The 12,704-nt window shown below is 38.8% G+C and overlaps 1 long non-coding RNA gene across 1 annotated transcript; it reads right to left on the bottom strand.

The window, feature by feature from the left end:
- Positions 1-4,899: 4,899 nt before the first annotated feature.
- LOC103693912 (uncharacterized) lies at positions 4,900-10,269 on the bottom strand. Its single transcript, XR_596404.4, has 3 exons — positions 10,153-10,269; positions 9,345-9,560; positions 4,900-6,999 (listed from the first exon to the last, which is right to left on the bottom strand). It is a non-coding gene; the product is annotated as an uncharacterized LOC103693912 (long non-coding RNA).
- Between the last annotated feature and the right edge of the window lie 2,435 nt (positions 10,270-12,704).

The raw sequence follows: 12,704 nt of genomic DNA, 5'->3' as shown, positions 1-12,704 counted from the left end.
ACCATACATTTCTCATTATTACCAGCATAGGAATTTCTCACAGGATATAGTGATTTAGCAACCCTTCTCTGCAGTGAGATTAGATTATTTTTCGGTTAATATTTACAGAATTGCATGCCCTTTGTTTCCAAATAGATGGATGTCAATTTTTACTTGGTAATGTTTTGATGTCAGCTCTCACACACCAGATAGAGGGTGTGGTAGAAAATCGAAATTTTGTTTAAGTCTCTGACACTTCACTGGAGGACACCACTTTCCCTTGTCCTGAGACCCACCCCCACCCCCAACACACACACACACACACACACACAATGAATATTACAAAGTTTCTTACTGGTTCATTCTCATAGCTGCTTTTCAAAAGACTTTTATGTAATCAGATGACTTTTTGGTGTAATTCATCTGCATATTTCAACTATCTTGCTATAACCAAGCTCCTTACTAAGGAAGCAAACTTATTATCAAGAACTCTTTATCCTTTGCTTTGACTTTGGCAAATATCAATATACTGATTTAGTTATTATAACATTTGATACTTGTTCTTATTCAATTTTCATCATTTTTTATGCAGTCAATAAAAATTACACATGAACTTATAAACAAAGTGGCTCAGGAGAATTATGATGCCATTCCTGATACAGCTAGTAAGTCAGCTGGCACTGGATCACTGCTTCACTGGTCAGCTTGTGAGAAACCTTGGCTGGGTACCTTGTACTAAGAGCCACAGCCGAGGATTTAGACATAGTGAAATTATGCAATGTTGAGTAATAATGAGACAATGAATAGAGGAGTGGTTCAAGATACAGTGTCCAAAAGGATGGATGTCATTGTTTTTGATAGCTGAGTAGTAATCCACTGTGTAGATGTACCACATTTTCTGAATCCATTCCTCTGTTGAAGGGCATCTGGGTTCTTTCCAGCTTCTGGCTATTATAAATAAGGCTGCTATGAACATAGTGAAGCATGTGTCTTTGTTATATGTTGGGGCATCTTGTGGGTATATGCCCAAGAGACTTATAGCTGGGTCCTCAGGCAGTTCAATGTCCAATTTTCTGAGGAACCTCCAGACTGATTTCCAGAGTGGTTGTACCAGTCTGCAATGCCACCAACAATGGAGGAGTGTTCCTCTTTCTCCACATCCTTACCAGCATCTGCTGTCAACTGAGTTTTTGAACTTTGCCATTCTGACTTGTGTGAGGTGGAATCTCAGGATTGTTTTGATTTGCATTTCCCTGATGACAAAGGATGTTGAACATTTCGTTAGGTACCTTTCAGCCATTCTATATTCCTCAGTTGAGAATTCTTTGTTTAGCTCTGTACCCCATTTTTAATAGGATAATTTGTTCTCTGTAGTCTAACTACATTTGTTCCTTGTATATATTAAATATTAGCCCTCTATCGGATATAGGATTGAGAAAGATTTTTCCCAATATGTTAGGTGCCCGTTTGTCCTATTGACAGTGTCCTTTGCCTTCAGAAACTTTGCAATTTTATGAGGTACCATTTATCAGTTCTCGATATTAGAGCATAAGCCATTGGTGTTCTGTTCAAGAAAATATTCCCTGTGTCTATGCATTTGAGGCATCTTCTAGTAATTTCAGTGTTTCTGGTTTTATGTGGAGGTCCTTGATCCACTTAGACTTGAGCTTTACAAGAAGATAAGAATGGATCCATTTGCATTCTTCTTCATGCTGACCTCCAGTTGAACCAGTACCTTTAGTTGAAAATGCTGTCTTTTGTTCCCACTGGATGGTTTTAGCTCCTTTGTCAAAGATCAAGTGACCATAGGTGTATAGGTTCATTCCTGAGTCTTCAGTTATATTCTATTGATTTACCTGCCTGTCTCTGTACTAGTATCATGAAGTTTTACCACAATTGCTCTGTAATACAGTTTGAGGTCAGGGATGGCAATTCTCCAAGAATTTCTTTTATTGTTGAGAATAGTTTATGGTATCCTGGGTTTTTTGTTATTACAAATGAATTAACAATTTGTTCTTTCTAACTCTATGAATCAAGTTGGAATTTTGGTGGAGATTGCATTAAATTTGTAGATCGCTTTTGGCAAGACGGCCATTTTTACTATGTTAATCCTGTCAATCCATGAGCATGAAAGATCTTTCCATCTACTGATATCTTCTTTGATTACTTACTTCAGAGACTTGAAGTTCTTGTCATACAGATCTTTCACTTGTTTGGTTAGAGTCACACCAAGGTATTTTATATTATTTGTGAATACTGTGAAGGGTGTCATTTCCCTAATTTCTTTCTCAGCCTGTTTATTCCTTGATAGAGAAGGGCTTGATAGAGAAGGGCTTGATAGAGAAGGGCTCCTGATTTGTTTGAGTTAACTTTCATATCCAGTTACTTTGTTGAACTTCTTTACCAGGTTTAGGTATTCTCTGGTGAAATCTTTGGGTTCAGTTAGGTATACTTTCATATCATCTGCATATAGTGATTTTGACCTCTTCCTTTCCAATTTGTATCCCCTAGAACTTTTTTTGTTGTTGTCTAATTGCTCTGACTAGGACTTCAAGTATTATATTGGAAAGATAGGGAGTGAGTGGGCAGCCTTTATTTTAGTGGGATTATTTATTATTTTATTTATTATTTATTATTTATTATTTTATTATTTATTATTTTAGCCCTGATTTTAGTGGGATTGCTTCAAGTTTCTTTCCATTGAGTTTGATGTTCAATGTTTGTGAGGTTTCACTTAATTCAAAGAAGCAAGATTGGACATACTTGAAACAGATTTTAAATATAAAAGAAGAAAATGGCAAAGTCAGGTTCACAAATATTAGGGAGATTAATAGAAACAATTACAAAAAATGAAAGTGTGATAAAAGATTTTAGAGAATGAAAAGTGAAATATTTTGACACCTGGAAAGTTTGCATGATGGGGAAAATGGAACAAAATATATACCCTACAATAAAAAAAATTAATAGAAAGTACATGTAAGAAATCCCTCAAAGTTGAAGAAAAGGAGTGAAGTAAGTAAATGGGAAAAGAATTTTAGAAGACATTGGAGGTACCTGGATTATTGACATTCAGGGTTGGATTAACAGGACATGAGAAGTAGAAGCGAAGATGTGTCCTCAGAGCAGTTAGTGCACAGATCTGCTTTGAACTTTGCTTACATTCACTTCCTAAACTCTAGAGACCAGTTTCCTAGTAAATGCTATTATCATTATTTTTATGCTCCTATGAGAGAAGTCAGCCACAAATTGGTTATGCAATTTTTCTAAGGATTCAACAGTTCAGAATGATGGGACTGGGGGACCTAAATCCTGGACTATCATCTTTAGACACTGCTGCCATTGAAGTGAAATGAAATGTAAACAAAATTTCATTTGTTTTCGCCAGCTGAATAAAGGAACTACATGATAAACCAACTGTTTCTATTTCAGATATCATGGGGTAGGATGATTGTAATGTCACATTTCTCTGATTTTTGCTTCTTTATGGCTTTAATATTCAAGATTTCCTTTATAACATGAAGTAAATATTTGTACATGGTGCAAGATAAAGTGTGCATGTTACTATTTCTAAATGTTCTGTATGTACCAAATGTTAATTATCTAGTGGTTTGACATGCCATATATAGGAATGAGCTACCATATATAGGAATACACATTCAACGTGCCATATATATGAATGAACTAAATACACATTTTTCTTAATCTTGAGACTACGTACTTCAGAATTTTGTTATTATAAACTTCATTGAGATTTTGAAGTTTTTAATTCGTTTTTTTAACAGATCATTTTTTTCAGCATCTGTCATAATTACATATCTATTTGCAGTTTTGTTTCTTATTTAGAAAGAAAGATTTTGGCACAAGGATTTTATAAAGTATTCTGGCTATTTTCACTGAAGTTAAAAGAAACTGAGGGCTACAAGGATTTCTTTGCAAACTTTGTGTGAGTTCTCTCAATTTGTTTTGCTATGTGTTGGATGTGGTTTGAATTCTAAAGGCTCAGCTCCTTATGGTTATGGTTTTCAGTGTAATGGTATTGGGGGTTTCTGGGGCTTTTTAGAGGTGGGGCTTGTTGGGGTTTAAATCTCAGCTCGCATCCAGACAGAACACACCAAACCACAATGGTTCCACGGGGAGAGGTTTAATGGGAAGAGGAGAGGAAAGGCCATGAGTACATGAAGGGGAATGGGAAGAGAAGGGACAAAAAGGAAGAGTAGGGTAGAGAAGATACAAAGAGCAAGAGAGCAAGGAGTCAAGCAGCCCCTTATATAGTGTTAGGCACAGCTGGCTGTTGCCAGGTAACTGTGGGGCGGAGCATACCTGGCTACTGCCAGGTAGCTGTAGGGGTGGAGCTTAGACAGAATAACAACAGGGCTCAGGAGGGTCTCTTCATGGAAAGATTTACTATCCTTAAGAGTTGGTGTTGTCTCTGAGGAATGAATTACCTTCTAGATCAACAACCATGATCACGAAGTGTCACAACGCAGGTTAGTCACTTCTCTGGCTTTTCTTGCACAAGTGCTCTTTCTGTGCACAGCCCTATCTTTTGTTGTGGGATAAAATCGTGACCTGATAATAAACTTCTCATTTTGGGGGGGGGTTCTTTTTTTCGGAGCTGGGGACCGAACCCAGGGCCTTGCGCTTCCTAGGTAAGTGCTCTACCACTGAGCTAAATCCCCAGCCCCTTCTCTTCTTTATAAATCACTTGGCCTTTTGATATTTTGTTATAGTAACGTACAACAAATGAAGACAGTTTGTGTGTGTAGCTTACATCCCCTGTCTTCCCGAGGACAGGTCTGAGTCTGTACAACTAAGCATCTCCTGTCTGACACTGTTTGTGACCTTGTAACAAGCCTCACGGCCTGCAGGAAAAAGATCCACATGAGTTAGAGAATAAACCTCAAGTAAAGACTAGAATTTGACCTCTGGGTTTATTTTCCTTACACATTTAATCACAGTAAAACTTTGGGGAAAGGTTTGCAGATGACAATTACCACAACAAAGCTTTAGGCGTATGTAGGTAGACGGTCTCTAGCAAAGAACCAAAGCATCCATGACCTTTCCAATAAGAATGAGTTCTATTCACGGATAAACTGTACACAGAGCAGGGGAACTAATGAGAAAGGATTTGTTAATAATCATAAGAATAGATCCTAGTGATGTAGGATGCAAAGTAGATGGGACCTCTTTTATTATAAGGATTGGTTCTATTCACTGAGAACTTAAGCTCAGGATAAGGGCCTAAACAATGCGTAGGATACTGATGGATTCAGGAAGGCTGGCTCTGTAGAACAGAAAAAAGATCCACAGGTTGTTAGGTAACATTCCTTCCAGCCTTCTGAGTGACCAGGCACCAGTCATTTCTTTTTACTTAGAAGAAAACAGGCCAATGTGTTTAACAAGTGTGATTTTTCCAGTGATTTTTTTTAAAGCTGTGTCTCTTATTGATAAGATACCTTATGGGTTCCTCGCCTATGTGGAAATAATCTGCCCTCCAATTGTATGTTTTGTTACTATGTCTTGGCCAAGTATGTCAGGCTCTCAGCTCTCTTTTATCAGACATGAGATCCTAGAAAAAGAAGTGTGCGATAGAGTAATCAGGATGTTTTCCTTAAGGAAAATGAGAACTTTTTAGCATATATTTAGGGTATTAATCATCAGTGTTGTTCAGTAACACAATCCCTTACAATTTTGTACAGCTTTTCTAGTACTGTTTCCCAGTATACTCATGTGATAGCCACTTTGAACTGAGTGCCGAGTATCTTGTGTTGCCCTACTTCTTAAGGACAGGGTCCACAAATACTCCTTCTTCTGAAAAGTTCCCTGACTGAGGGCTCTTTTCTCACTTGATGTAGGAATTCTCAATTTTAATTTCATTCTAAATAAAGATGCCAAGAATCTAACCGTAAGACTAGGAATTTAATAAGACATGGCTGAAAACCTTCATATAAAGTAGGCAGAATTTTTGACTCTAAGATCTCTGCTACCTTGATGTTATTCATCTTGGAAAAGAGGCTTTGATGGTCTATTCATTTCTGCTTCCTAGGGTTATTGATCAGTTCATCTTAAAAATTATCTGGGATATCTAACCAAGTTAATTCCTAAAAGTAGTTGAGAAACGTGTTGAGAGAGAAGCCAAAGAGTTGCAAAGTGAAGGACTTTCCAGTATCATTCACATGAGAACGATGAGCCGCCATCACCCATGGGGTTTCAATCCTGTAACAACTGAGTTTTAGAACAATAATCACTTTATTGTTTCTTGTGACTTGAGCTACATCTGATCTGCTGGTATCAGCCAATTCTCCTTTGGCCTCTACCTCTAGAAGAGAGAAATCTGGCAGGTATAACTGAAATGCATATCTTTCTCAGCTGTGCTGGGCTTTGCTCTTGTGGCTGGCTTATTGCCCCATATATCTCTTCCTGGCAGAAAGTCAACTCCATGGCATCTGGCTGTATCTTGGCTTTACTTCAGCTCAGTGAAGCTGTTCTGTAACAACTGCTACACTCCTCTGGTTCCCCTTGCGAGTCCCTCTGGCAGCCTCCACAGAAGGACTCACAGATATGTGAATCCTAGCTGTAGCCCATGGGAGCTAATACTATTAGAGAAAAATCTCTGCTGTGAGGCTAGGACCAAACCGGAGATGAGACCGAAGTGTTTAATCTGCACATCTCAATGTCCTCTTGTCTTTTCTTTCTTTCTTTTTTTTTCAAGTCCATACTATAGGGAATGGACTCCTCTCTCTGAGAAGGATGCTTTGTCAAATTATTGTCATATGTGGAAGGCATAGCTCTTTTCCAAACTGTTGGAGGATTCCAGAAGTGTGCATCCTTCGGGTGTGTCTGTTGCAGTATTAGATGGGAAGATTAAGGCATTTTGAATCTTCTTCCCAGCAGTTCTTGCTTCTCAAGCTAATTTTCCTGTGGCAAAATGTTAGCTTTAAAAATGTTTTTTTTTATCAGAAATCAATTATCGCTCTGTTCTTTTTCCTTTCATTTCTTCTGAGATGTATATTCAACTCCCTATAGGAAGATAGATAAAGTAAGAGAGAGGAGGGATATTAATAACCTTTAAAATTCCAATACATCGAAATTACTTATAAAAAGTAAGATGGTCATATCTTATTAAACATGAAATTCACTAAATTATAATCAAATAGAGAATATGAACATTGTGTTAATTTTAGTTGTACAATAGCAGATCCACAGAGATTTTGGATTTGTTTTTATGTCCTTTTATTTCGGTGTTTGTGGCTATAAATTATTTTTATAACTTCATAAGATGATGCCATATCATATTTAAGGCACAGGGTACTCAACTCACATGAAATTCCTTTTTGCACCTTTATGTTCTATGCTATTTCTCTAAGTTCTTCTACATCTCGGGTCCTGTAATCTTTTGCTGAACGCCATGTTTCATGAAACTTTGGGTTTGAGATTTGTTTCTATGATTCATGTGAACTCAGAGAATCCATGAGGCCTTCCTACACTGCTATACTTTCAGTTTCTCGCAAGTTTTTAAAAATAATTTTTACAATTCCGTGAGCTCATTTGACTTCAGGCTCTTCTAATATCTGGAGACATAATTTCTTACAGCTTGCATATATATTTTCTTAAGTGAGAATTTCCCTCACCATTTCAAACCTTCAATATTTTATCACGTCTGGATACCATAGAATCAGTGGTTTGAAGGAGAATGTTGTCCCATGTGCTCAGATATTCGAACACTTGTCCCCAGCGGGTGACATTGTTGAGAAAGTTTAAGATGTTCAGTCTTGTTTGAGAAAGTGTCCCTGGAGGTGAGCTGTGAGAGTGTAAAGCCACACTCCACTTCCAGATTGCTCTCTTTACTTTGCCGTGAGAGACAGGAGATCTCAGCTTTCCTGCTCTTGTCCTCATACCTGACACTACAGTTTTGCCTGCAATTGTTTTCTTTAACCATCCAGAACCAGTAGCGAAAGCAAACTCTTCAGTCAGTTCCTTATGCTTTATGGCCTGATGCTTCAGCTCAGCAACAGAAAGTAACTGATAAAATACCATTGGCTTAATTAAAGGGAATATAAAAATTGTTAATTATAACAGGTACTGTTGCAGTTAAGGAGGGATAGACGTTAAAAGATTTTATTAATAATAAACAAAACTCATTGTAGTTGAAGAAGAGTGATCCCAGTATGGAAATGGGCTCAACTCTAAATAAAATTACAACGATTGAGAATTTATAGTCGAGAAGCATGTGAGGGCTGCCCTGATGGATAAGCTATTACTTAGAGCAAATGTGAGTCTGGGATTTCTGGCTGAAGTGTCTTAACCCAGCAGGATACTGGGCGAGATAGGACAAGGGGATAATATATCCCCCAGGTGATGAAGGGCTCAGATTTACTGTCAGAACCAGCAGATAAGGATTCTGTTAAACTTGGCAAATTCCTGCTAAAACTGGGCTCTGCAGGCAAGTTTTCAGATGGGCCATCTTTGAGAGGATGATTCAGGGAATCTGCAAATAGTCTTTGGGGATAGAAAGGTGATTGGTAGGAAACTTAAAAGAAGAATAGCCTAGTAAGAGCACCAGTGGAAGGGGAAGCCCTTGGTCCTGCCAGTGAATGTGATTGTTGGGGGGAGGGCGGTAATGGGGGGGAGGATGGGCAGGGGAACACCCATAGCGAAGGGGAGGGGGAGGGGCTAGGGGGATGTTGGCTGGGAAACCGGGAAAGGGAATAACAATCGAAATGTAAATAAGAAACACCCCCCCCAAAAAAGATGAAAGTCAACTTTTGAGCAAGCAGTTGTAGAAAATAGCTCTGTTCACACAGCTGGCAGGGCAAAAGAAAGAATTCTGAAAACAGTGAGGTAGAAGGAAGCCTGGAGAGGGCGGACATGCAGACCTCTGCAGGATCTCTGTTGGCCTGGATAGTTTGTACTAGACTGGGCAGCCGTTAGAGTTTCTTTGCAAGTGGTGGAAAAACTGCAAGCTGAGCCTGCCTCTGTGTCGCAGCCAGAGTAGAGAAAGGCTGCTCATCTCAAGGCCAGTGTGTGTCAGTGCCAGGAAGGAGGCAGCACGGGGTGTAGGCGTCAACTTTCTCGGCCAGCCCCAAAACAGTTTCCTTTACTGTACTCTCCCAGCAGACCCTAACAGAGAAGCACGAAGGTGAGTTTCAGAGTTTCAGCCCAGCAAAGCTACAGTAGTAGGTGTAAAGTTGGAAAACGTTATTTAATAACTGCATAAATACTGAACAATAGCCTTTCTTAGCCATAAACTAAATGAATGCATCATCTTGTAATTCTAATAGCTTTGAAAACAGTTTTAGCTGGGGATGGAAATTCAGGGCCATGTACCTGAAGTAAGCCCACTGAACTATTTCTCTAGCCTTTACCTTTCGAGTCACTTTAGGAAGAGATGCTCGTTCACCTTTGCAAGTCCTTGGAACTTTGTAGACCATTATCCCACACAGGCATTTCAGTCTTGAAGGGGTCAGCAGCTGCGTCCGTCTCTACAGACCCTTAGATTTGATGGCACAGACGAAATGAGCCCTCACTCTCTGAAGTCTCCAGTTTTTCAGTCTAAGATAAACCAATGACGTATTCATGGACTGAAAAAAAAAACCCACATTTTAAAAATCGGGACATAAGAGGAAGATATAAATATTTGAAAACCCAGTGAGATTCATTAACCTATATTCCCTTCCTGATAGGGGGACAAAAATGAAAGGCATAGACAATTTAGAGCAAGCACAAGTGATTTGATGAGCGGGCAAATGGGGTTCACACAGGAACTGGTGGCAGTGTGAAGGACCCTAGGCGCTTTCACCAGCCTCCAGGGAAGGTCAAGCTGCGTTCCAGCTTCCCGCTTCAGCTCGAGGCTCGGCAAAGTTGCCTTCTCCCCACCAACAGGAACATTCGTGAGTAGAAAATTCTCAGGATGTACTGACTGATGGTTGCTAGCCAATAGATTTAAAGGTCAACAAGATTAAACTGTAACCTTTCTGATGTAACCCATCCTCTAACATGTATAAAAACCGCGTGTAATAGCCATTCGGGGTTGCCTTGTAGTCACTGGCCTTGAGGGACTAATTGAAAGTCGACCTCGATGCACCGGAAAATAAACCTCTCGCTTTTGCATCGATTTATGTTAGGGCGGGGCATCTCGAAGTAAATACCACCGACGGAGGGTTGGGATCTTACAAATGGTCTCTAGATTCTCTGTATGCTGGCTGATTCCTAGGTGATGTGAGTGTGGTTTTCTCTGCCTGTGTGGATCTTTGGCTGATCCAGTCCATGTGGCAAAGGGAGCAGAGACAGTGAATGGGGGTTCAGAAGCTGTCCGAGTACTCAGGACAGGATCAGCTGTGGGGAGTCAGTTCAACGTCACTATGGATGACTTAAGGCTTACAAAGTTTTAGGGGACTGAACTAGCAACACGTAGGATGGGCAAAAGTCATTGGCTGAGGCTTTTGGATACCAAAATGCTCCTTTGGCACGGGGAAGCATTTCAGGAGGCTCAGGTGCTGGCTGAACCTGTTATCCAAAGAAAGGAAATCAATCCTGCCTTCTGACTGAGGCTACGTGATACTCCTCTGTTAGTTGTGTTGGGAAGCTTAGAATTTCCCAGACAAGGTCAAAGAAGGAGAAGCCATACATGAAGGTAGTATTGAGCCAAGCTGAGAGACTATCCAGTCTTAGTGGACTTCGACCTTAGGTAGCAGAGTTTTTCCATATATGAGTTCCATTGTCCTTCCATAGGGAAATCTTAGTGAGGGGATTGAAAGCAGTTGTTTACATTTTGGACAAATCTGGTTCTTAGTGTAGATACTGAACTCGAGAGAAAGGTTGTTGTATACATACTGGGTTGGCTAGGAAAGAACAGAGTCCCTAGTTCGAAAGTTTGCAAGGTAGGTTCTTAAGTTTTCTAGTGTCCTTAAGGGCTTTAGCATGTTGAAGGCTGTTTCCCAAGGGTATTAGTTTTTGAGGATTATCCATACTTCAGAATCTATAACTAAAAATGAATTAAAACCTGGGTGCGGCTTCACTTAAATTTTTTGAAGAGCAAAGTGGTGATTATCTTCAGAAAGTGCCTCTAGAATTAGTGCACATGTGGTGGTTCTTATGAATGGACATGGTCGGAAGCTAGCTCTCTCTGGTGAGGGATAGTGGCATCATAGTCCCTAAGACTATGTGCAAAATGTTACTCTTTTCCAAAAGAAACAGGACTAGTAAAGGGCATGGTAACTGTTGACACTTATGAAAAAGAGACACCCCTCTGGACCTCCAGTCAGCAAGCAAACTGTCTCCTTCTCATGTCCTATAAATCTTGTCTGTCTGAACCGAACTGGAGTGGTATTATCAGATCTTATCATTTCAGAGGGCTTCACAGTATGGCATTTCGAAGACATGATGCCATTGGTCTATTTCTTTGTTGCATTTGCTCAATAAAGGTACCAAGCTTGAGGTTGCAGACTCAATTATGTTAGAAGAAGAGCCTCTAGTAAAGTAGAAAGATAAATTGTTTACATGGAAAATCCAACGTCATGAAAATTCAATATTGGACTTCACAAGAATTCCCTCTTCTTAATCAAGAGGAAACTGGAATCTTTTAAAAAAGATTTCAAGTTCAATATTATTACACTCTCTCCAAGTGTTTTTTTAGGGGAAACTGGAATTTTAAGCATAGTTATTTCCAAACTCAGATTTTCTGTGATGCTGTGGTGCGTTCATTCAGTTCTTTGCTAAGATTATTTTTAGAGCAAGACACAGGATATTCCGTTTTAATGCTGACTGAGGATAGGGTACCATGCTTTCTGAATACTTTTCAAATAGGGTCTATGATGGGCATTCATGCCATACTCAAAGAATTTAGAATTATTGAAAGAGCCTCTTGACATTCTTTTAGAGAAAGAAAAGATTTATTTAAGTACATTGAAAACAATATTGTTGTTACAAAAGAAATATGTATCATGAAAAACATATAATTGACAAGGTCAATGAAAAAAATCATTGGCAATTAAACCACATTGAAAAAATTTTGTTTCTATTCTGATGCTAAGGTTTTAGTTTAAGGCTATGCAATATGCATATATACATGCATACATACATATGTTTAGTATATTTATAGCATTAAAGTATAAAATAATTTTGTATTCTTATGTTCTGGCTTTAGGTTGAGGCTATAAAACATGTATGTGCATACATATTTATGCATACATCTAAATATGTAACACTATCCATATAGTGTTAAAATAGAAAACATTTAGTCCATAGTTTTCACTAAACAACACATTAGATATTCAGTGCAACAAAATCATTTCTACATTCTAATTTTAAATGGATCTTTGACATTACACTTTGAAGTAATGTAGTTATTAAAGTGATTTATTTTGATGGCTGAAAAAGGTGGATCTTGTTTATTCTTCTGTAAATAATGCTATTAGGTACGTTTGTCTAAAACTAAGCAAGTTTGTATTTACTTACCATTGGAGGTACTGCTCTCTCCTACATGCATGGTCTGTCTTTCCACCCCTTGCAATGTGTTCCCGTCTTTTGTTTCCTTTTATAATCTGAGTTGATTTTTAGTATTTAACAGTATTCTTGTATTTCATTGGCAGTGATCTAGGACATGGGAATCTCTCTGCTTTGGGAATTATTGCCTGAGGACTGTGAAACTCCTTCTGTCTTATTTCTAGTTTGCAGAAGCTGAGTCATACATAATGAGATACTCAGATAACATTTTAAGCAGAAGT

This window comes from Rattus norvegicus, chromosome 16 (genome assembly GCF_036323735.1).
Source record: "Rattus norvegicus strain BN/NHsdMcwi chromosome 16, GRCr8, whole genome shotgun sequence".
NCBI classification, from domain to species: domain Eukaryota; kingdom Metazoa; phylum Chordata; class Mammalia; order Rodentia; family Muridae; genus Rattus; species Rattus norvegicus.
Note: the sequence above shows the minus strand (reverse complement) of the source record. Positions and strands in the feature narration are given on the sequence as shown.